The 26,734-nt window shown below is 36.7% G+C and overlaps 1 protein-coding gene across 1 annotated transcript in view; it reads right to left on the bottom strand.

Annotated features, from left to right (window-relative positions):
• LOC139045291 (protein phosphatase 1L-like) overlaps positions 1 to 26,734 on the bottom strand; it is a 353,755-nt gene that overhangs the window by 800 nt on the left and 326,221 nt on the right. The window lies entirely within an intron of this gene.

Below are 26,734 nucleotides of genomic sequence, written 5' to 3'. Positions count from 1 at the left end.
ACAGCGGATCTGAGATACACAAGACGCTTACCCATGGCCCTCAGAAACAGGAAAAAAGACGTAGAATCCAAAGGCTTCATGGCTACCAACGCTTGTGTTTCTCATCCGCGAAGCCATGAGAAGTCTCCTTCCAATCCCACTGCTGCCACCAAGCCGTTAAGAAACAAAATGCAACCGTGTAAGTCTAAAGAACTTCATTGCTTTATTCACCAATTCCTGCACCCAGAGGCATCCAATCTAGCAGATAGAAAGGAGCTCCAAGGAGCTGTACGGAATGAAAGACTTTGAAAGGCAGAAGGGAGAAGGAAAAGAAGTCACAGCAGGCGGGAAGGTGGCTGGCTTATTGCAAGGTTACTTTCCTCACGGGACTGCAGGAGTCTACGATGTGGAACACCTATCTAGTGCTGATTGGGGGATTCCTGATCCAGTGGGTTAAGATTCTGTTTCCGGGAGAGTCGAAAATCTAGTGAAGTCAAGACTCAGTTTGGTGACGTGGGGCTTAGCGTAAGAGGCTCCTCTTGGGGCCCGCCGTCTGGTTTTGACACATGACTCTGCTGGCCCCCTGCTGGCCCCGGGTACACCCGGGTTTCCCTTCCTGACCATTGTTGGTCACACATCCACTGCCCCTGCCTCCAGTTCTCCCCCTTCCACACCGCAATCCCCGCCATGACTCCCTCTGACACTATCACGACTTCTCCCACCACACTGCCCTGCTTTCCACAAGGCCAGCAAGAGGCTTCGTAAGCACCACTTCATCAGTCCAGTGGGCTGAGCGGGCTGCCCAGCATCGGGACTCAGAAACTGGTGGGCCTGTCACATGGCCTCCAATCACCGGTACCCCAGCTGAAGTGCCTGCCCTGATGAGATACTCAAATTTAGCCAACTCCATCGAACAACATCTTTGCTGCAAGCTTCCCTTAAAAATGCTCCACCCAATTTCTGCCCCAACTGTTTTTTGAGGAGTCGTTTTGGGGGAGCCTTTGAGGCCACCTTGGTGATTCTGTGCCCGGGCACAAGCAGCTCTTAGCCCACACACCCTTTGGTCGCACCACCTGGAATCGTAGAGCGCAGGGAGCCAGTGGATGGGCACCAATCACTGGTTTGACCCCCAAGAGCCGGTGAATAGTTCATAGCAGGAACATCCACTTTCGGGTCTTCCTGTGGGCGCACGTCACAAGGCGCTCCCTGGTACCCCGCTCTCCCCCACATCCTCTGATCAGCTTTCCGCAGGCGATGTTCTGCAGTCCATCATTGTCTCCACGGACCTGCCCCTAGAGCTGTACCCCACAGACCAGGAGTCCCTGAGTTTCCTGCCCTGACAGGCTACCACCGACCCAAAGAGATATGTCTGTTCTACTAGGATGACTGGACTGGCATAGGGGAGTGGCCCTAGCCACAGAAAAGCAGGTAATTGAGGCCACCCAGAAGTGTGCACAAACAGAACCCAACACGGACAGCAGCTCCATGAGACTCTATTCTACTCCTTGTAGGACAGTCGCCTAAGTCTCTGCCAAATGGTTTTAGGAAACCACCTGGCCTCAGACTATCTCTACTGGCCAAGGAAGGAGGGGTCAGGGCCCTCCCATGGTCTACCACCTGCATGTACATCAACAACTGACAAGTTCAAACCTACCTACACCAGAGGGTCCAAGAGGTGAGAATACTGCCCAGTATTACTGAGATCTCTGAACAGATTCCCAGGGCCCCCAAGACCACTGAGCTATTTTCTTGGCTGGTCTTTTCAAGGTGGAGACCATGACTATGGACTGGATCTCCGACTGTAGCTTGTGTGATTTTCGTACTTGCTACTAGACCCTAATCAGATGTTTACTCTCAGGGCTACACCGTGCCTTACCCCTAATAGCTGCATGAATTACCCTCATTTCAAATTTTCACTGAAGAAAATCTGCTCAACATAAAATACACCATTTTAAGTACTTGAAAGTACACAAGTCAGTGACGTTTAGGACAATGAGAATGTTGTGTGGCTATCACTACTAGCTAAGTCCAGAACATTTTTAATACCTTGCAAAGAAACCCAGCCTCGCTGTCTCTGTGCTTTGCCCTAACCCAAGTCCACAGAAAGACCTTATCTGTTTCCTCTCCCTGCAGATTTGCTATTCTGGGCATTTCATTCAAATGGAATCATAGAATCTGTGGCTTTGTGTACCACTTCAATTAGCACACTTTTTAAAGGATCATCCAGGGCCTAGCACGTAGCAGTGCTTTCTTCCTTCTTAGGGCTGTGTTATATCCCATAGTATCAATATGCCACATTTGCTTTATGTGTTCATAATTTGGTGGAAAATTGGGTTTATTTCATTTTTGGGCTACTGTGAATAATGCTGATTTGAATGTCCATGGACAGGTTTTCCTGCGAACATATGTTTTCCATGTTCTTTTGGAGATGCCTCACAATGGACTGTCCAACTCAAAGGCAATGATTGCTTGAAGATGTTAAGAAATGCAAAGCTGTGCTCTACAGTGGCTGCATCATTTTACGTTCCCACCAGTGATGTATGAGGGCTCCCCTTCTTCCTCATCTTTACCAACACTTGGGATTTTCCTTTATGTTGAATACAGCCTACACATTGAGTTTGAAACAGTAGCACATTGTGGTTTGAATTTCCCTTTCCCTAATCATGAATGACATCGAGCATCTCTCTTGTGCTTATTGGCTATCTGCATATCTTCTGGAGAAATGTCTATTTCAACCATTTGCCTATTTTAATTGTTTTATTTGTCTTTTATTATTGAGTTCTAAGAGATATTTATGTATTCTGAACACTAGATTATACAAGTTGAAAGTCGGCAAATTCAAGACCCAACTTTCAACAATGGATAGAACATCCAGACGGAAAAGAAGGACACGGTAGAAATAAATGACATTAAATACTAAGAACATTTTATTGAAGAGCAGCAGAATACACCTTCTTCTCAAGAGCACACAGAGTATTTTCCAGAAGGGATCACGTTTGAGGTCACAAAACAAATCTTAACAAAATTAAGACGATTGAAATCATACCAAGCATCTGTCCTGAACACAATGGCGTGAGACTAGAAATCAATATCGGGAAGAAACCTGCATCATTCCTGAGAGATGGAAATTAAACAGCAGCCTCTTACACAGACATTAGGTCAAAGAGGAAATCAAGAGAGAAATTAAAAAATAGCTCAAGACAAACAAAAAGAATTAAAAACACACCAAAATTATGGGATGCAGCAAAAATAATACTGAGGGAAGTTTGCAGTGATCAACTTGTAATGTCTTAAAGAAGAAGGACCTCAAATTGACAACCTAAGTGACAACACACAGAACTAGGAAAAGGGAAAACTGAATCCAAAGCTAACAGAAGGATGGAAGTCACAAAGGTGAGAACAGAAGAAAGGAAATAGAGGAGAAAGACAAAAGATGAAAAGGAGGAGTCAATGTTTTGAAAAAATAAAATTGACCATCCCTTAGAAGACAGAACGCCTGACAGAAGAAAAGAGAGAACAATCAAGTGAAGTAAATGAGAAGTGAAAGAGGAGGCCTCACAATCGATGCTTCAGCAATAAGATCATAGAGACCCTCCATCCTCTTGCTCACTAACACACTGGGTGACCCAGCAGACTGAGTAAGTTCCTAGCAACAACCTACCCAGTCTCACTCAGGAGGAAACAGACAACTGAACAGACCAATGACAGATACGGAGGCTAAGTCAGTGATCACAAATCTATCATTTAAAGAAAAAGACCTTTCTAATTTCCACTAGACACACTTAAAACCAGTTACATGCCAAGCCAATCTTTATTTGAGTTATTTACTTAATGTTGAAATACAGCTGATTTAAATATTCATAATGCTCTTTTATGTAGAGAGTTTGAAGGTAAAGTTTCTTGAGAAAACTACAGGTTTTTGTACTTGGTACACAGGGAATGAAATTCTAAAGCACGGAGAATGCGCATTTCTTCACATGATTAGCACCCCAGTTTTAGTGAATACCTCTGAGAGATGAGCAAATACAATAAAGTGTATGACTAAAGCATCACACTTCACTCAAGACTCATTCTATATAGCCACCCTATCTGCAAATATTTAGTATGTTATTTCTAATACTTCACAGTATCACTGCCATCGATGATAGTAATACTAAATTTCCCTTTGAAAGCATCCTGACTTGCCAATTTCTTTGACTTTCTAATACTAGAACACTTATACAGGTAAACTGAATATGTTAAAAATGAAATGGAAAACAAGGTAAAATTAAGCTAGCATAACAAAATTATTTGACGTACTTGAATATTTGAAGAAGATAAAGTTAGATAAAATTTATTTGAAAAAGTAAGATGTCAACAACTTTAAAAGTAAATAAGGTGTTTGAAAAATGGTTATATGCATTTAAATATAATGTATTTAATATTTATAATTAATTTTATATTTGTATGATTTAGAGATGCTGCAAGTATACGTTTTTACCAAATGAAATGGGTGTATATTAAAATTAATTCCGCGTCCAAGCCTAGATCAATGGCAAACATTGCTAAAAAGAATAAGCTTCTGAGATTAAGAATTAAATCTAAAAGCGGAAAATTTTTATTATCAAATATAAATTACAAAAGTTGTTTTTAGTCAGATTTTTTAAAGGAAAATTATTTCTCAGCATTGCCGGATCTCATAGCACGCACAAGATGGCAACATTCTACATAATACCCACTTTCTCCAGAGGGGTGTGGAGAACCACATTAGATTTTGGTCAGCTCTGAAGTGGCTGCCACCAGGTTGTTTGTCCTAATTCTCTAATAGTAAATGAACTTGACAAAGATTTCTCTTTTTTTCCACACTTGGACTTGAAAGATTTCATTGTTTGTGGTCAAGTAGACTGATTCAAATAATCTCACAAAGTAAAAGGGTTCATAGCTCAGGGAAGATGCTTTCCGAACATTTCCTGAATTGAGTTTGGATTGTTATCCTCATTAGATCTTTTACTTCTAGTGTTTCTCATACGCCTGCTGCCTCATTAAAACTCATCCTTACAATATGAATCAAGAAATGTGGCCCAAGAAGGATGTGGTTCGTTTTCAAAATAGACAGATAATCTCTGATTTTTTAACTACGAAGACATGCCTTTTATTTTACACACATTGAATAATGCACCTTTCCTGATATAAAATGTTAAGGGCTCTTTAGAGCAAGTAGCAGATTAGAATCCCCTTGACTGTCAACGAGTGGTTCCAGAAACATATCGATTATGACTGGCTGTAAAATAAAATTTGTCCCTAGTTTGTGTTATTATTTACAAAGTACAGTATTTGTTTTTTCGTGTGTGAGTAGAGATTTAAACTTACTTTTTGGATATTGTTGAAATCCTCTCTCTCTTTTTCTCTGTATCTCTTTTATTTATTTTAAATCACTTGTAATTCACATATAGATTCCATGATACTTCATGCCTAGATAGTATATTTATGCTCTGAGTTTTTCCAACAATGACTTCATAAATATTTTTAGATATATGATACAATTTAATTTCACTCGTTGAATTTGGTTGTTATATCTTCTTAGTCACTTTTTGACTCTCAACTTGCTTCAACTTTTTTATTTTGTGCCATCAATTTCTTACGAACGAATGACAGTTGTCTTATAGCTTGTCCTGCTTCTGGATTTACTTAATGATTTCTTCTTAATTCCATTTATTTCCTATAATTTAGAAACAAGGTTTAAGGAATTAATTATATTTAGATTAAATATTTTAGCAAATATACTTCATGATGTATCATATCAGAAACACCATAAGTAGCTGCTTTTTCATTTCTTTCAACATCATGTACAAGTTTGTGACAAGGCAAAAATTTTTTTCAGCTTTATTGAGATACAATTGCTAAGGTACATCTTAAAAGGTCTCATCCCCAGAAAAAAAATTGTAGCTACATGAAAATGTGCTTTTAATATCATTTTTAACTAGTGTCTTGTCTTTGAGGAAAGATAATGAAAATGGGCTTCTTTCTTCCCCACATTGAGTAATTCTGTAACATTAGGCTATGTGATAGTCACAAATAAAGGCTTAAAAATGTATTAAATTTTTGCAATTCCTACCTCACTCATGGACTTCATCATGCTTGTTTCATGAGCTTTAACATTTGTGTGACTCAAATATTTCACCAATATCTGAAAGTCAATATACAGCTATTAGCAGTAATTTTATCAACAAGCTTTGCTCATGGTATTGGGGTTTTATTCTAATTTGAAATGAAGGTAACCTAAAAGATTTCACAGTTATTAGTCAAGAATATGCTCGATCAGCAATAGCAGTGTGAAAATCAATAAACAGAAACCTCACTGAAAATAGAGTTGAGAGGCCAGAAAGGAGAGCTCTCACATGTATTAACCATTGCAGAGCCCAACAGGAAGAAGACTTCCTCTTCCTGCCCAGTAATAGCCAAGGAGAGACTGTCACAACACAGCCAATGAAAAGCCGCCAAGCTTTGATCTCCCAGTCTCCTCCAATGGGCTTTTTGCTTACAATAGCTCTCCCAACTTTCTTTGCCCCTCTATAACAGGGTTTCTCCTCCCCTTGTTGCTCAGGACTTGCATGTGGCTTGCCATAGTTGCAGACTCCAAATTGCAGTTCTTTGCTGATCCCAGGTGAAGCCATTTTGGCTGGAGAAATAATTGGCTGTCTGTTTCCTTAAGGTCAAGACCAGAAACAATGTTGAAGTCACCATGTAATAGAGCCTTCTAAATACTGACACTGAAATCAAATTGTAAATTAAAGCTCTTGTTTAGTTTATCCCTAACATGTGAATGCGTATACAAATGCAAAAATGAGCAGTTTCTTATAGAAAAATGAAATCTAAAATAAAAGTCTCTCTATATCTTGAATCTAACTTACAATTCCCACTGTGTCATTCTATATCGGTCAAATGTTGCCAAAATAATATTGTGAAACAAACTACCCCAAAATTCTGGATCCTGAAATGGGAATCATTCATTTTCATCTGTGCGTTTGTACGTAAGTTTATTTAGGGTGGGCTCATCTGAGCTTAGCTCCAAGCTGGAGATTGCCAGTTTCTTTCATCTGTCTCCCATACTCTATGTATCAGCAGGCTAGCAGAGGCATCTTCTTCTTCTTCTTCTTCTTTTATTTTTTGAGGAAGATTAGCCCTGAGCTAACATCTACCGCCAAACCTCCTCTTTTTGCTAGGAAGATTGGCCCTGAACTAACACCTTTGCCCATCTTCCTCTACTTTATATGTGGGATGCCTGCCACAGCATGATTTGATAAGTGTTTGTAGGTCCACACCCAGGATCGGAACAGGCAAACCGTGGGCCTCTGAAGCGGAGCATGCGAAGTTAACTGCTATGCCACTGGATGGGCCCCAGAGACATCTTCTTACTGTGGCAATACAAGAACCACATGAAGGAAAGTCCAACTGTGCAAGTCCATTTTAAGCCTCAATTTGCACAATGTCTGCTAGCATCCTTTGAATCAGGGAACCACATGCCCCAGTCCAAAGACAAAGGTTAGAGAAATAACCTCTGCCTCTAAAGGGAGAGAATGCAGGGTTATGTGACCAACTGCCTGGATACAGAAAGGAAAGAAGCATTTGTTCCAATTACTCAATTTAGTACACTTCTGATGTATTGTCCACTCTGGACTCATCAAATGTAAGAAGTATTTCCTGAACTTTCTATAAGCTTTCATGCTTTGGGCATTTAATTTCACTTGCCAATGACTTTTCCTAAATTTGTACTCTTTCCCTCTGTGTCTCCGTCTGTATCTGTCTCTCCCTCTTTCTTAGCCTATGAAAACAACATGAAGTGTCTATTCTCAGTGAGTTATTTTTCAAAACATCTAAATTTTTTGGTCTGTGACAGAGAGCAAAGAGAACAGAAAAAATGTGAAAGTCGGTGAGATATTTCGGGGGAAACCTAAACTAACGAGGAGGAAGAGTACACAAAACAACCTTGGTTACCTGTCCCCCTTAGCGAACAAGTGTGAGGAATGTGCCCGTGCAGGGTTTCCTATTGACCGGGTCCCGGCTTCCTTTGCACATGTAGCGCTGTACAGATATCTGCGCTCATGCTCTCCATCAATAGTGTGCACTGTATTGCACTGTAATTACAATGCAATCCACTGCCGGGAACTGCTGAGAGGCTAATTAAGTAATTTCTACAAATTACTTTTAGATGCTTCAAGGAAAGTAGTTTATGGATGTCAATTATAGTATCGAAGTATTTGCTGCTAGTTATTGTCTGAAAAAGATGACTACTCCCATCTTTGTTTAATGTGTTGAATATTGTCCTTAGTTATATAACATGTTGACAATTTTCCCTATTTTCCTTCCTAGAGAAGTAAATAAAGTTTTGTTCAAATTAACTGTGAACATAGAATTTTTCAAACAAATAAATGGAAAATTACCTTAATAGAAATTAATAAAAATAATTAAATAGAAAACAAATCACATGTGATTCTATAGCATCAGAATAATTGTAAAATATCAAAATACTTTATTGAGATGTTAAGGAAACTTCGAGCAGAACTTTGTGTGTCATTAATCATGAAAGACTCTGTTCTTCAAAAGTCGAAGTAATTTTTATTATAATCTTGCTAAGAGAATTCTTTCTGTAAAAACATTTCAACGATGCAATAAATAGACAAAGAATAAATCTATAGAGCTATGCACAGCTAGATACGTGGATAATCCACAGCTTCCTGGATGTGGGAGTAGTTCTACAACTTCATCATTCAGCATTAAAAAAGGAGTATTTTTTAAATATATTTTACAAAACAAAGATACGTGTATGCATCACTTAAAGCGATTAGAAATGTACCAATCTTTGTATTATAGTGGGGGATTCTGTAAACATTTCATAATACTGTAATGAAACGGAAAATGAAAATGACTATGAAAAGTAAGCCAGACGAATTATCACAAAAGGAGGAAAGTCCGCACTATTTCTAAAATAACATTACCCCTTTTCATTTAGAAAATAGTAGGGAATGTCTTCATTAAAACAATTAGTAACTTTGAATTTGGGCACGTTTAAAGAAAATTTCCAAGTATTTCAATATTAAGGAATATAATGTATGCAGAATATTCATGTGTGAATTGTGAACAGAAAAAAATCAGCATATAGAAAAAGGACATTTTGTCCTAGACTTATAGTCTCTTTTATTATATGATATTTATATATTTCTGCTTGTATTTTTCTATTGACACTTCTGCCTAGACTTATCTAGACTTACTTTTAACAGTTTCAAGCTGAATATACCTACACTTATAAGTATGATAAAAATGATGTGATAATGTTTCTCATACACTTTAATGCAAAAAGCTTAATTATATTTCACATTATATCTTAAATATATTGACAGGCCAAAAATACAAAAAAAATGTGTTTTCATGACATATTTTGCATCTCATATCTTAAAACATTTTAACTTACATGGATGAATATGAATAAACATCAATTGAAATATTAATTTTATGTACCAAATTCAACTAATTATCACTCTCAGAAGAAGGCGATCTTTCTTTTGCTTTCTTTTTATTGAGGAAGATTCACTCTGAGTTAACATCTGTGCCAATCTTCCTGTATTTTGTGTGTGGGTTGCTGCCACAGCATGGCTGCTGATGAGTGGTGTAGGTCTGTGCCCGGGAATAGAACCCAGGCCACTGAAGCGGAGTGTGCCAAACTCAACCTCCAGGCGGTGGGGCCAGCCCCTAACACTTTTTTAAGATTGTAAAAATTGTAAGGGAAAACAAACTTTAGAATACACATACACACACACACACGTATTCACAAAATAGTTCATTTAATAAACATTTACTAATTATTAATTAATAAATGAATGGAATAGTTAATAGATTAAAAATTCTCAGAGTTCTCGAATTATAGCCATTTAAATCAGCATAGCCATAGATGTATTTGGAAAAATTAGCTATACCGTTTTTATGATTATACAAATTTAATTAGCACAACTTTCTCATTAAAAAGGTTATCCATAGCATCAGACTTCAGATTCCCCTAAATTGCTATTGTTATTGGCAAATGAAATTAATAAAATAATATAGGGCAAATAAGAAACCTAGATGTTGTTTCTCTCACTGAATTTAATAGACACTGGCAAGTGACCCTAACCTCCTGGCAAATCCCTTACCCTCTCTGCACCTCAGATCCCGCCACTGTAAAATGAGTGGCTGCACTGAATGAACACCACATTCACTTCGTTCTCTGAGATTTCCTGCACCTCTGAAAAAGACTTCTGAATAGTAGGATGTAAAAACTCTGATGACCTGCTAAACCTTACATTTCTATTTTGTAATATGTTCATTTCCTAAAAATTTGAAACTTTATTTGTACATTTCCATTATGTTTATTTATGGACTTTTCACTAACGGAATTTTGAGCATATATATCTTCCTAGAGCTTAAAACATTTCTCTCAACTTCACCTTCATCCGACTCACTTTTGCAAATAATTAAATGTCTCAAGGTGTCAAAACTAATTTGTTCACAGTAAGATGTAGCTTGGTTGTTCAGGGTTCTGAAAAGGGAAAGGCTAAAAGGGTTGGCAAATGGATTGCACTGTGAAAAAGGAAGAAACTATGCCCTTAAATTGTATATCTTTAAAACTTTCTTGAAAAAAATAGATCACCTCGTTTGTACTTTCCTATGCTGTGTTATAGCTATGAGAATACACAAGTTGTAAGAGCGCTATCCTAGGAAAATAACATGTACTCTTTTTATGTTTTCTGTTACAGTTTTGATCCTTTAGCTTATAGTTGATTAAAAACAAAGTAAGAGAGAATATTTTAACTAAGAATTTGCCCCATTAAATTTCTTAGTCTTGGAATTACACAATTGTCATTATATTAAATGCTGAGAAGTAAATAATATATAGTCTATGCAAAAACAAAAGCAAACAACACTTATAGACATACCTGAATGTGGATATAGGTCCCTAACCATTAAAAAAAAATCACTGGCTTTGGCTTACAAGAGGTGAAGTAAGTAAATCTTGAAAATTGGAAACTAATTCCACTTTACTTTTCTGAAGTTTTCATATCTTAAATCCATGTTTCTAAAATCTATTTCACATGTATTAATTGACTGAAGTTCAGTGTTTATTCTATTTCTTAACTATACATAATATCACTTTCTTATTTTATTTATATACTAAAATAGTACATTTTTGCTTCAGATTATTGAATGAATTGGACTTTATTAAACCAATTTAATTCTGATGTTTCCTTCTAATCATATTAATATGGACATCCTATTGCTTTTCACTAGTCAAAGTAGAATATCATTACTTTGATCCTTAGACTCAATACACCTATATACAATTAATCTTATGAAGACAGAATTTTTAAGGAGTACTATTTACTTTTTTTTTTCTGCTTTATCTCTCCAAACCCCCCTGTACATAGTTGTATATCTTAGTTGTAGGTCCTTCTCGTTGTGGGATGTGGGACGCCGCCTCAAAGTGGCCTGACGAGTGGAGCCATGTCCGCACCCAGGATCCGAACCCTGGGCCGCTGCAGCAGAGCGCACAAACTTAACCACTCGGCGACGGAGCCGGCCCAGTATGATTTACTTTTGACCGATCTGAGCGTAGAAGTTTGGTACATTAGAGTCAGAGCTTTCTATCCCTTTCAAGTTTCAAAACATAGGATCCCAACACTCAGAGCTACATTAATATTACAAATAGATTGATGATAATAAATTAAGCTACACAATGAGAAGTAGGATTCTAAATATGTCTACTTATTGAGTATTTTAAACAAGCCAGGCACTGTGTTAATTATGTTATAGATATAATTTTTAATTCTCACAAGCCTTCAAGTTAGGTATTTTTCTTCTCTTCCTTTTTCAGTGAAAGTAATTAACTCACCCAAAATCACACAACTGAAGGTTGACCCAGTATTAGAAGTCATGATTTCTCCAACTCCAAGGCATTTTTTGACTTCTTGATTCTACACACTAATACGTGACAACTATAAATAAAAGAATCGTGCCTCCTGCTTTGCTCAAGTGAGCCCGTCTTTCCTCCTGTTGTCTTAGAAAAATAAATATAGAGCTTTCTTCATTATCGGAAAAATCCTGGCTTGGATGAAAAATTATATGGTGTCCCTAAATATAGAAATTATATAAGGGATTTTTACTTTAATATCTAATCAACAAGGCATTTGTGAAAATCATTAATTAGCTCAGTATAATCTGTATTCCAGTAAAGTCTAGCTCCTTTTCTGCGGTTCCTCAGCTGCTGTTTTCTCATTACAACTGTGCAAAGTGCCAGTCTGTTGTGTCAGGAAACTTATTACTGAAATTGTGGTTGTTTATTACGTTGTTCAGTGCATAGTTCTTTAAGCGGCAAATTGTCCATTGATTTCTGAAGAAGGCTTTGCCAATTCCAGTCTGCCTGTTCTTGGAATTGAAGAGTCGGGGTAAAATTTAGTTCTGTTTAATCAAGCAACGAGTTCTATGGTTGAGCCCATATGGGTTTTTGTTTGTTTGGATTCTCTATGTAGATACACCTGGGTCAAAGTTCAACATGTTGGCAGGGTAGGAGGTGTATTTTAAATTTTTCCTGGCAATGTCAGTTGAAAAATGGATCTCTCCTCTAGTAGTGCCATAAGATCCTGAAAAACGCCACTAACCCTCACCTGGCCACAGCAGTTAGGGAGCAATTCTGACTAATGACGTGGTCACCTGCTTAGAGCAGGTTATTACACATAAACATCCGTTTCTCGAAGAAGCATCATGGACCTCTGGCCTTCAATAAAATTTGTAACTCCACATTTCTTTTTAAACTACTTAAGATCTACAATTTCTCTAACTAATGGAAAAAGCAGAATGTAGAGTATGAAGAATAGGTTGTGAGTCATATAGATGCGATTGTTAATCCCTGTCCTGCCACTTATTAGGGTGTGACCTCAGATAAATCTCTTAAACACCTTCAGCCTCCAGGTTCTTATCATCATATAAAGATCTGAGTGCATAATACACTATGCTGTCCAAGGAAGAGGTGATTTATAGCTCAGACAAAGCGTTTATCTCAGGGCCTGGAGCCTAGTACTCGCTCAGTAAAATAGAGCTACTATGGTATGATTGTTACATTGCACACTCAGTTTTAAACATCAAGTTTGCAACTACCCAGAGACACAAAATTGTGAAAATCACAACGTAACTTCCACAGTCTAGATAGATGGACTGTAATGCAGAGTGAAAATACAAACTCAACTATTTTAATTGTAGATGTGAGAACATTTTATAACATTTGAATTCATCCTTAGTATTTATTATCTTCTACTGGTTTCCATACAAAACTATTTTCCTCATTTTCTTAAAAATAGACTCAAATAAATTTTAGGTAAATTAATGCCTTAAACAAAAATCAAGGTATCTGCCTTCTAGTTCCTAGACTGACAATGTGTTCTTTGGGGAAAAAATATCGAATTGATAATTCTTATTCATAAGGAGGAAATGTGTAAAATAATCTGTCCACAACGATAAAGATAAGATTTCTGTTAACTCTTGGAGGAGATGGATTCGTGGCTGCTGAGTTTAATACCTTATGGGGAAAATAGCTGTTAATATTCAGCAACTCTTAGGAATATGCGTTTCTTCCCTAAAATGAAATAAATATGATGGAATATTTACAACAGATAAAAATCAATAACATTTCACCCATGTTATTTCAGAACTAATATGACTCTATGGAAGATCTTCATTCCATAATTTCTTATGTTATAGAAACTTTTTAAAGACTCCTTCACTATATTTTTTTCTTAGTGGTATATTATTTCATGGTGAATACCATTCTAATAATAGTAGTTAAAATTTATGATCCCCATATCAATAATATGATTATGTTTCCAAAGACACAGAGTTTCTTACATGTTTGACAAATAAGTTTTAAAATTTTACTTAATAATTTTGATCTGAGTAAATCATTTTGAAACTTAATACTCATTTTGTAATCTTCACCGTGTCCATGGTGACTTCACAACAGGCCAAGCCCTTTTTCTAAATGCAGTTAAGCTTGTATCCTTAGCAGATCAAGTACAAATACTTCCACTCTGTTCTCTTAACTTTTAACCCACTATTTTTCAACTCCAACTTAAAATTCTCATTTTTCCCTCCTATTTTTTCCAGATAAAAGTGGCCTTCTATATCTAATAGAACAAAGGTTTATCTCAGTTCAGGGAAAATAGTTATTCTAATTGCAAGTGCCATAGAATATGTTTTCTGTAAAAGATGAGATTTGGCTACATACACTCACAAATTAGTTCATCATCCTTTTTTGATCTCTCTAATTTATACCAGGTAGTTCAGCTTCTGATTGCTTGCTAATATTCAGGGACACTGAGCATTAATAAGAAACCATATCCTTTAATTTGCATGAAAACATAGATTCCTATAGAAAGAACAGGAACCTGATTTACATTGCTATTCAGGAAGCTTTGGAAATTATCACGTGTGAAGATGTGTTGAAGAGTTAGGCGTGCACTAAAAGAAACACCTAAACATTACTGTGGGACTTTGCCTTTCCAGCCTCAAACCTTGAACTCCATATCATTGGTTGTGTTCTCTGATGAAGCGAGAATGTGTTTGAAATCAAGAACCACTTTCCGGAGGGCAGCAGAGCTACTTCAGGACCCATGACCGCCTGTGCAAGTAGATTATTAGAAGAGGAAGAAATTCAGATAGACAAAGAGAAATATCAGACAGCATTGGTTAAGAGACAATTAGCAGCAGCATCAGCAGCAATCCATGAAGAGAAAAATAATAGTAATGTAAAAGAGTAGTATGAGTCCCCTCCACGTTCCTCCGTAAAGATCCTTGTTTTCTGAGAGTAATAGAAACGATACTACGGTGGAAGATATTGGATTTGCATGGTAAAGAAACAGGACTACTTCTTTGGGAAAATGTCTGTGTGTACCCTCTGCCCATTTTTTGATCAGTTTGTTTCTTTTTTTGTCATTGAGTGGTATGAGTTCTTTGTATATTTTGGAAATCAACCCCTTGATTTGCAAATATATTCTCCTGGTTGGTGGGCTGTCTTTTCATTTTGTTCATGGTTTCTTTTGCTTGCAGAAGGTTTTTAGTCTGACATAGTCCCATTTGTTTATTTTCTCTTTTATTTCCCAGGTCTGAGTAGACACGGTATTCAAAAAGATGCTGCTAAGACTGATGTCAAACAGTGTACTGCCTATATTTTCTTCTAGGAGTTTTATGGTTTCAGATCTTACATTGAAGTCTTTAATCCATTTTGAGTTAATTTTTGTGTATGGTGTAAGATAATGGTCTACTTTCATTCTTTTGCATGGGACTGTCCAGTTTTCCCAACACCGTTTATTGAAGAGACTTTCCTTTCTCTATTGTATGTTCTCAGCTCCTTTGTCAAAGATTAGCTGCCCATAGATGTGTGGTTTTATTTCTGGGCTTTCAAATCTATTCTATTGATCTATGTGTCTGTTTTTGTGCCAGCACCATGCTGTTTTGATTACTATAGCTTTGCAGTATTCTTTGAAGTCAGGGATTGTGATGCCTCCACTTTGGTTCCTTTTTCTCAGTATTGCTTTGGCTATTTGGGGTCTTTTATTGTTCCATATAAATTTTAGGATTCTTTGTTCTATTTCTGTGAAGAATGTCATTGGGATTCTGACTGTGATTGCATTGAATCTAGATTGCTTTCACTAATATGGACTTTTTTTTTTTGGAGCAAGATTAGCTTTGGGCTAATGTCTGCTGCCAATCCTCCTCTTTTTGCTGAGGAAGACCAGCCCTGAGCTAAGATCCGTGCCCACCTTCCTCGACTTTATATGTGAGATGCCTAACACAGTATGGCCAAGCAGTGCCATGTCCATACCCGGGATCCCAACCGGCAAACCCTGGGCCGCCAAAGCAGAACATGTGCACTTAACCACTGCACCCCCTGGCCAGCCCCTGAGCATTGAAACTATGTGTATTCTTCCAATCCATAACATTGAATATCTTTCCATTTCTTTATTTCTGCTCCAAAGGATATGAACAGACATTTTTCCAAAGAAGATATCCAGATGGCCAACAGACACATGAAAAAATGTTGAACATCACTAATTATTGGGGAAATGAAAATCAAAACTATGAGATATCACCTTACGCTGATCAGAACGGCTATAATTACCAAAACAAAATGTAAAAAATCTTGGAGAGGATGCGGAGCAAAAGGAATACTCATATACTCCTGGTCGGAATGCAAACTGGTGTAGCCACTATGGAAAACAGTATGAAGAATTCTCAAAAAGTTAAAAATAGAATACCAAACAACCTACCTATCCCGCTACAGGATGTTTATCCAAAGAACTTGAAGTCAACAATTCAAAGAGGTTTATAAATCCCTATGTTCACTGCAGCATTATTCACAATAGCCAAGACATGGAAGCAAGCCAGACAGAGAAAAACTAATACTGCATGATTTCCCTCGCATGTGGAAGACAAACAAACATATGGACAAAGAGAACACATCAGTGGTTACCAGAGGAGAAGGGTTGGAGGGCTGGAAAAAACGGGTAAACAGGCACATATGTATAGTGACAGATAAAAACTAGACTATTAGTGGTGAGCATGATGCAGTCTATACAGAAACTGATAAGCAATAATGTACCATGAAATTACACAATGTTATAACCCCCACTATGACCTCAATAAAATAATTGAAAAGAAACAAAAGAGTGCTGATGTTCAGAGAAGTGTCTTTGTGTGTATCTACTCACCAGCAGGTGAAGTATTCCTTCACTTCCAAGTTTTAATTCTAACTTAATTTAAAGTACTAACAATTTCTATTAGCAAACAAAGGGTTCTTCCATTTATTAAATTCTGAATATGTGCTATGAATTCTTTGGTGAATTTATGGCTAAATTTTTATTTTTATCGTTATACCAATCTAAAGGCAATTAAAATTGCTATCACTCCCTCAGAGGAGGAACTAACTCTTTTCTCGTGTCACACAATCCTTGAGATGTAGAGCCAGGATTAATTGTTGCGGATGAGATACTAAAGCACAGGTTTCCACGATCCCATGGAAGAAATATTCCCATGATATTCCTTTTGTTGTTAAAAAAAACGATATCAAATGTAAAAATGTAAATAGGCTTACATAATTTAAATATCATATTAAAATGTACAATTTGTCTCTAAATAGAAAATATTTTTCTGGGGCAATTTAAACCAGAAAAGGAGAACAGGAGGAAATAAAGGCAATGGTGAAAGATAGCTCTCACCGGCTTTTAACATTCATTTTTATTAATTTAATCCTGAATGTGTACATAGGGTATTCTAGATAAGAGACAGATTTCTCATGAAATGCCTCCCAGTAAGTAATATGTCTGTTGGTGCCCGTTGCCCTAGTCCTTACCCCTAGAGCAACCTGATGAGAGCCAGGTCAGTTGTCCTAATGAGTAGCTGGACACTTCATAGGCAAGATATGGGGGAAAATGACACACTTCTGCTTATAAAGGGGAAGGGGGCAGTTGTTCCCTCCTGAAATATAATGGGCCTGAATCCTAACTGAACCCTTTGGCATGTAAATAATCTCTCCGGGAGTCAGACAGCCTCATGGTTTTGGCTTTTACCAACTAGAGGTGTCTCCAACCCTTGCGTCTTATTTCTCCTTGAAACGACAGTCCCTAGGGAGATGTCTCAGTGGTCCACCCTGACTAACTTAGGTGCCCATCTTAGGGTGTAACCATTTGGCTTTGGGAGATAAGAGAACTTTTAAACAAATGGATATGGATTTAATCCTTATAGTACATGGATGTTTCTTAGAGAAGTGAAAGCAAATGTTCTCCCATTTTACAGCGCGTGTTTCTGTGGCTCAGGAGACTAGGCCTTTTACAGGAGCACAGAGAATTTGCCAGCAGCAGCAGAACTGTGTTTGGAAATGAGCAAGTGGCAAAGTGTTGAGAAGGGAAAAGATCTTTTGAAGACCTGTGGTAAAGCATTGTTGGCTATATGATTTGGGGAAACTTTATAACTGGCACGACATTCTCCTCTACTCTTAACAATTGTTGGAAAATTTTCTCTTGTAAACTAAGCAAGATCAGGCTTAGGTTAATTTACTCAGGTGGAGAAGCATGCTTTCTCTTGTTCACTGTACGATGTGTGAGAAAGTAGAGCGGCCCTCTCCTCTTTTCCCCTTAGTGGGCCAATGAAAATGCCCCAGTGCATCCCCAGTTTATGAGTACTCAAGGCTACTAATTCTCAGTCTGCCAAACATTCATCACATATCTAAAATGCATGAAGTGTGTGAGGTTCCAATTTTTGAAGGTATCTGAATAATTAAAGTTTCATTATTCCAAAGATCATATAGTGAAATGTGTTGATAGGTTAACAGATTACTTAGGAATAAAGTGCCAAAGGCACTGTCACGATGTTCTCTTCTGAAGGCCATGCCCACAGCCAGCTCTGTGCCACAACACCGTCTAAATCGCTATACTGGGATGGGTTTAGGTACCTACCACATCATAGGTCAAGAGTGCTAACCACTGACTCGTGGATCTGAAGCTTCTTATTACAAAGCTAATGCATTGTACAGATTGCATCATGCCGCATGGGTCTAAGAAAAAGCACAGTGCTTATTGTTTTGCTCAAGATTTTGTGGAAAATCGTAATGCTGGATTTTGTCCAAACTTTAATTCTTTGTGAATCTTCTTTCCGTAAAATTGTCCACTTTGTAAAATGAATCTAGAATCTGAAATACAGGGCCTTAATATCATTGTCTTTGAACTTCCTTTTCTCAGCATTATCCTTGCAATTAGAGAAAAAAAATGATTATTTTATTGACAACCTCTAATAAAGCTCCTTTTATTGCCCCTTTTTTTTCTGCGCAAAAAACTGCCTGCATTTTATCTGCCCCAGCACTATAAAGTATTCTGCAGGATCATTTCTCATTCTTCATAAACTGGCAGCATGCCCCAAATCAACAGTGACTGGAGTTGCTTGTCTCTAGGTCAGTTTGCTCAAACAGTTAGAACTTGTTTGTCATAAATCAGTTGAGTCCACACGCAGAGATTGATATTAATGCTTTGTTAAGAGATTTTCAGTATGGTTATTTTATACATTGCTGGTTTTGTTTGCAAAATTTAACCAGTGAAAATTGCTCCTCAAGACTCAGAAGCAGGCAACGCCACAAAGTTTACTGTCCTAAGTGGAAGTAATTGCACTCAAATTGACCCAACCTGGAATAGGAAAACATTTAGTTACAGTAATGTTCCTTTCCCTTCTCCTCCCACATGATGATCAAGGCCTTGATGCTTACCACATCAAAAATATTAAGGAAAGGCCTGTGATCTTTTCTATTGGTGTCATCCATTTTCCTTGTGCCAAGCTCAGAGCTTAGTCATGCAGATATTTGTCATATCTTCCAAGGTCAACTCACATTGTGTTCTGTCTCCAGGTCTCATGCAGCCTGTAAGAGATTTTCCATTTCTCATGGTCTTTGTTTGAACTTCTCAGTGACATTCCACACTGGCATCTCTACATTGGTTTGTTCCGAGGGCTTACATACTCATTTTGTAGAGAAGTGTCCCCTCTGCTTGAGCACAATATTAAGAAAATATTGTGAAAGTTTCTCACAATATTTTCTTAATATTTCAACAGGTGTAATGGTAAAAATACAACATTCAAAATGGTTGAAATCCAGATACAGTAGTGTTTACAAGGTAAAATAAAGCCATATATGATAATATTGGAGAAGACAAATGTCATAAAATCAATGGTCTGACATTCCTGGTTAAAATACTTTAAAAAGGGGGGGAAATTATACAAAAGGTAAACAAATAAAAGAAACTAATAAAGAACAGGAATCAATGGAATAGAAAATACAAAAACAATGAAGAAAATTAATAAAATGAAAAACTGATTATTTAAAAATATCAATAAGAGGGATGAACTTCTAATTAGGCTAATACAAATAACAGCAAAGGCAAAAATTAATAGTATGGAGAATGGAGGAGGGAACTTCCATAGTTATTAAGACATTAAAAAGATAATAAAGAGATGGTATTAAATTTTATGCCAGAAAATTTGACTACTTGGATGAAATATGCAAACTATTTGAAAGATACAAATGACCCATGAAGAAATAGAAAATCTGAATATCTCTATATGCATGAAAAATAATAAAAAATTTTTTGTTGAGTAAGCAACTTCCCACAAAGAAACTTCTAACGTCTGAAGAAAGACAAATATAATTCTTAAACAGACTCAGAAAATAAACTTGCCTTGTTAGAAACGTTAAGAAGTTCTTCAGAAAGAAGGAAAATGCTGTGAGTCAGAAAATGGGTCTTTCAATAGACGAACGGATGAAAAAACTGCGGTACATGCACACACTGGGATATTTTCATAGAAAAAAATAAATGAGCTATCAAGCCACAAAAAAAACCATGGAGGAACTTTAAATTTATATTTCCCAGGGTAAGAAGTCGGACTGAAAAGTCTACATATTATATCACTCCACTTAAATGGCATTTTGGAAAAGGCAAAACTACAGAGACATTAAAAAGATCCGTGGTTGCCAGTGGTTTTGGGGAGAGGGGAGGAGGGATGAATATGTGGAAAACAAGGACTTTTAGGGCAGAAAAATTACTCTGCACACTATTGTAATCGTGGATACACAATATTATGCATTTGTCAAAATCCATACAACCGTACAGCACAAAGCATGAATCCTAACAAAATTAATTTTAGTTACTGATAAAGTGTCAATATTGGTTGTTCTTCACTTGTAACAAATGCACCATACTGAAAGAAAATGTTAATCACACGGGAAACTGTGGGTTTGGGAAGGAAGTACACGGGGACTCTCTGTACCATCCACTCTCATTTTAAATCTTTACAAAAGTAACTGACCAAGTTAATATGGAGGAAAAGAACTATCTTGACCTCCTTTACGCAATATCAGATCAAATCAGTCGTTGATAAACTTTGTTTTAGCCTGGTTAAAAGAGTAGTACAGCTTGAAAAAATTGTGTGTTATTCCAGGGACGCAAGGTTTGTTTAATATATGAAAATTAATGCACTTCACTATATTAAAATAATATATAAGAAAAGACATGATCATTTTAATAGAGGCAAAGAAACCATGTGAAAAAACTTTTAAAAATTCATGGAAAACCTCTCAGCAAACTAAGAAGAGAAAGACAAATGCTCAGTGGTGAAAAAATAATAATAATGATTTCTACCTAAAATCTTAAACAATGCAAGTCTATACTTGTCACCATTCCTTTTCAACTTTGACCAGATATCAGTGTAAAAAGATGAGAAAGAAGAAACGGAACATAAAATTCGAAAGGAACAAGTCGAACTCTGTTTTTCTAGAGATGATGTGATCATCTATATAGATAATCCAAAGGAATCCAAACAATGAATACTAGAAACAATAAGTAATTTTATTAAGTAGCAAGACACAAAGTTAATACACAAAAGTCAAATTTACTGCTATACCTCTCAATGGGCAGGTAGAAAATAAAATAAAAAGTAACATCATTTACAAAAGCATAAAATTAAAATTCTAGGAGTAATTTAATTGGCAATTTATAAGATGTGTCCACTGGAAGTTAAAAGTAAAAGACTCAGAGAAATTAAAGATAGAGTAAAGAAATAAATATACAATTCTATCAACTGGAATACTTGACATAAAGATGGCAATTCTTCCCTGAGTTCATCTATAGATTAAATGTAAGCCTAATTGAAATGGAAATTCTAGCAGGATCTTTAAAATATATAAGAAACTGAATCTAAAACATATTTGCTAAGTCAGAGGTCCTAGAATATACAAAATGATTCGATTAAAGGAAAATACTTGAGGACATATATTTCCTGTGTTTAATAGTTACTACTAAGCTATATGGAACAAAACAGTATGCTGCTGGCATATGGATTCATGGATGAAGGAGTTGAACAAGCTACAAAGTCTGGAAATACATCCCCTCTTACGTGATAAATTGGCATTCTACAAAGATACTAAGATTTGTATGGTAAAATGAAAATGACTGTTAATATCAAATATCTGGCAGTTTTTATAATGTTAAACAAACACCAGATGACCCCACAATCCCACTCTAGGTATTTAACCTAGTGAAATGAAAACCTACGTCCACACAAAATCTGTTCGCAAATGTTTATACCAGTGTTTTCTCACAGTTGCCCCAAACTGGAAACAACCCAAATGTCCTTCAACCAGTAAGTAGATAAAGAAACGATGGTGCAGTCGTACCATTGGATACCATGCAACATTAAGAAGGAACCAACTGTTAATGCTCACAAATACTTGGATGAATCTCAAAGGTAATAAGCAAAGTGAAAGAAGCCAGACTCAGAAAGCTGCACACCATGTGAATCCGTTTATGTGGAAACAGAGAAGGCAAAACTACAGGATGGAGAAGAGACCAGTAACTTCAGGGTTAGAGATGGGGAAGGCATTTGACTATAAAGAGCAGCTCAATGATATTCTGGAAGACGACAAACTGTTCTGTATCTTGAGTGTGGTGGTAGTTTACACAATCATATGCATTTGTCAATTCTCACAGGGCTGTGCCTCTCAAGAGAGTGAATTTCACTTTAGGTAAATTACAGATAATTTTTTACAAGCAAAGAATAATGCACATTTCTGCCTATTTTCTTTCTTGGTGTGTCTTCTTTGCACCTTCCTCCCCAGTTTCTGTTGTCAAGAGAAGGCAAAGGTAATATATACGATTGTAACCTGTGGTGTCTTGCCATGAGAAAACATGTCATATACAAACTGGAACTAGGCAGCATTAAGGTTCTTTCCAAAATGATGGGCAGGGTTTAGGTCAAACAAGATTTAGCAATGAAGAGATCCATTACTGCCTCTAGGCCTGAAAGAACAAAGGAGGGAGCAGTCTCCGGACTTGGAAAGAAAGTCATCTGGTGAGGGCTGCCTGGGGCCCTCAGTCCAGGGAAGCACCCTACCTGCAGTGCCCAGCCCAGGGACCAGAGGAATAAATATCCTGAGGGCCCTCTTCTTCCTGCAGGTGGCTGACGCTTGCAAAACTTAACCAGAAACTGTGAAGCAAGAGTTCCCACCAGTGCGGTCCAAGCAGGTCAGCCTCACTGGGCACAGAGCCAGGCAGAAAATGGGGACATATATCTGGATGGGCAAATGGAGGCCATCCAGCAAAACCATAGCATTTCCAATAAGGAACTGAAGGAATAGAATCCATATTATTAAAAAAAAAAAAAAAAAAAGCTGAAACACCTACTGTTAGTTGTCCCATCTTTTGTAGCTCCTAAGAAGCTCCTGTTATTTCAGGATTACATATTCACACTAGCCTTTGTATTACTAGGAAATCGTGTGTAACGATGCATACTACAACATTATTTTTCAAATAAAAGTGAAATTTTGTAAATATATACTAAAATGATCAAATATAGATAAATTATCTAACTTTTTTTTTGCTGAAAGCTATTCAAGGAAATTCCTTGTACTTTTTACAAAACAGACTATTCTTTTAGATATTTTTTCAGACATAAATTTGTATCTAACAATAGATATTGGGTTTCGCTTGTCTTTTCTCCTTTTAGTCTGTCACTTTTTATCCTATATCCAGAAACTCTGAACATCTCATCAAATCCCATAGCTTCAACCGTAATCTGTGAGTGTGTAACGGACACATCTTCCCCACTCGCCTTCACCTCCTTGCATTCTCCAGTCATAATGTCCTTCATTGGATGACATTTCCACCTAAGTACTGAAGTCACATTCTCATCAAAACAGTTCAATACAAAGCTCATCACACCCTCTTCTCCATGAAGAGACATTCTTTTTCCTTCATCCCATGAAGAGACAACCTTCTTTCTAGCTTCTCTTTTCATTAATATTCCATAAATAGGGCATGGGGTATTTATCTATGGCACCTTTTCAGAAAGATTGTTGTGAAGAATAAAAAGATAAAGAATGTGAAATATTCTGCTAAAACGTTAAATAAAAATGTTTTGAGATTTTATATTCCATATTTTCAATGTATAATAAAGATTGGCGTGGATTAGGAAAACTAGATTTATTTTTCAGACACACTCAGTGTCTTCAGTGATCTATTTTTATGTTATTCATGTTTAAGACGTTTCAGAATTTAAATTTCCAACATTTGGCGTTTACTTGAAAACATATGTACTGTCTATAGTAATTTGCTCACTAATAGGTTGGGTACCTTTTTATACATATGTCACATTTCTAAAATTTATTTGGCCACTTCCTATGTTAGAGGCTTGCTAAATTTATCTCAACATTTTTAATAAGCACATGCTTATTTGCAGAATATCAGCATCCATATAAATTGCTTACAAAATATGGCTCTGTATTTTATATTAAAACATAAATATAGGTGATACCTTTGTTAATGATTCAAATAATATCCAGTGATATTATAAATTTGATATTTTCACATTTAATTGATTTTTTTTACATTTTAAGATTACGTGCTGTAAAAATGTCACATTCTATTTATTCAAGTGACTTTTGATTTCTCCATCTTGATTCAATGACAGATGCTGTCAATGTTTTCTACATTTGGTCACTAAAAAATATGTTTTGTTTGAATTACCAATGCTTCTACTTTTAACGTGACTATCCTAATTTAGCAGCTAGCAGAATAGTTTCCACATTTTCAATTTATTGTGCCCAGTGCACTAGATTCATTTATGAATACCTTTGTTAATGTCAGCTCCAGCTGAAAATTCTCAGAGGCTCAGTATAGTTTTCAGATTAAAATTGAAGCTCCTTCCATTAGTTCTTTTTTTATGGCTGAAAATATCTTCTTTTTTTTTCATTTTCCATTCTTTTAATTTCAACTTGTATCTTTTTTTATTGTGGTAACACTGTTTTATAAAATTATATAAATTTCAGGTGTACATCATTGTCTTCTGATTTCTGTGTAGATCACATCATGCTCATCACCCAAAGACTAATTACAATCCATCCCCACACACATGTGCAAATCACTACTTTCACCTCCTCCCTGTCCCCCTGCCCTCTGCTAACCACCAATCCAATCTCTGTCTCTATGCGTTTGTTGGTTTTTTATTTTGTTTTGTTTTCCCAGTAATCTTACTGAGATCACAATGGTTTATAACATTGTGTAATTTAGGGTGTACAATATTATTTATCAATTTCTGAATACACTTCATCGTGCTCATTCTCAGCGGTCTAATTTTTATCCATCGCCATACATATGTACCCCTCTGTCCCTTTCGCCCACCCAGCAACCTCCTTCCCCTCTGGTAACCACTAATCTGTTCTCTTTATCCACGTGTTTGTTATCTTCCACATATGAGTCAAATTATTCAGTATTTGTCTTTCGCTGTCTGGCTTATTCCACTTAACATCATACCCTCAAGGTGCATCCCTGTTGTTGGAAATGGGACAATTTTGCCTTTTTTATGGCTGCATAGTATACTATTGTGTATATATATATATATATATATATATATACCACATCCTCTTCATCCATTCATCTGTAGAAGGGCACTTGGGTTGCTTCCACATCTTGGCTACTGTTAACAAACTTGCAATGAACATAGGGATTCATAAATCTCTTTGGATCATTGACTTCAGATTCTTTGGATAAATACCCAGTAGTGGGATAGCTGGATGGTATTGTATTTCTATTTTTAATTTTTTTAGAAATCTCCATACAGTTTTCCATAGTGGCTGCACCAGTTTACATTCCCACCAGCAGTGTAGGAGAAGTCCCTTTTCTCCACAACCTCTTCAACATTTGTTGTTTTTTGTCTTGGTAACTATAGGCATTCTGACTGGTGTAAGGTGATATCTCATTATAGTTTTGATTTGCATTTCCCTAATAATTAGTGATGTTGAACATTGTTTCACGTGTCTGTGGGCCATCTGTATATCTTCTCGTATTTTCAACCTAAATGTCCATTCTGGCTTTTTCTGCCCCTTCTGTCTAATAATAAGAAGGAGGAGGAGGAGGAGGAAGAGGGGGAGGAGGGGGAGGGGAGGGGAGGGGGAGGGGAGGAAAAGAAGAAAGAGCGTCAGTTCACTTGAACTGCACATTGATCACCAAGTGCATTATTTCATGGCCTCAGCTTTGTGGTTTTTTGAATTGCTGTTTCTTGGAATACGTACTTCCACACTTTCTATACCTATGAAAACCCATTTTATACTACAAGGTCAAATGATACCATGTCCCCTAATAAATTCAATTTTCCTTCTTCAAAAAACCGGGATCATTTTCTACTACTGTGCATCTCATCATATATAACCAACTCTGGAAGAGCCTCCATAACAGCTTATTGCCTAATAAAGCTTAAATTCCTTCAATGCAAAGTTTTTTCTATTTACATATTAAGACAAACCTAAATAAACCCACACGTAGCTATTTAACACACCTTGATTTGATTTGACGATACATCACCATCTAGACTATCATTTAAATGTGTATTTGTTAGGATCCTGCTCTCTCATATTGCTTCTTCTTGAAAAATACTGCTCTTTCAGATGACTGAGCTACACAGTGATGGTAATGACTCATACATTCTCCTGAAAGTCCTAATCACGGAATCATCTTGATTCTCTATGCTTTTGACATTCAACTTTAAATGAAATTTGACAATTATACCTTTCTTTTTTGTACGAATCCTTTTTATTTTTAGTCCAAAGTGACTCATAGAAGCCATCTCTTTGTTTACTTGTCATATCTGAGAGACGATGTCTACCGTTTAG

The sequence above is a fragment of the Equus asinus genome, chromosome 5 (assembly GCF_041296235.1).
Source record: "Equus asinus isolate D_3611 breed Donkey chromosome 5, EquAss-T2T_v2, whole genome shotgun sequence".
In the NCBI taxonomy this organism is placed as follows: Eukaryota; Metazoa; Chordata; class Mammalia; order Perissodactyla; family Equidae; genus Equus; species Equus asinus.
This window is presented reverse-complemented; position numbering and strand designations above follow the sequence as displayed.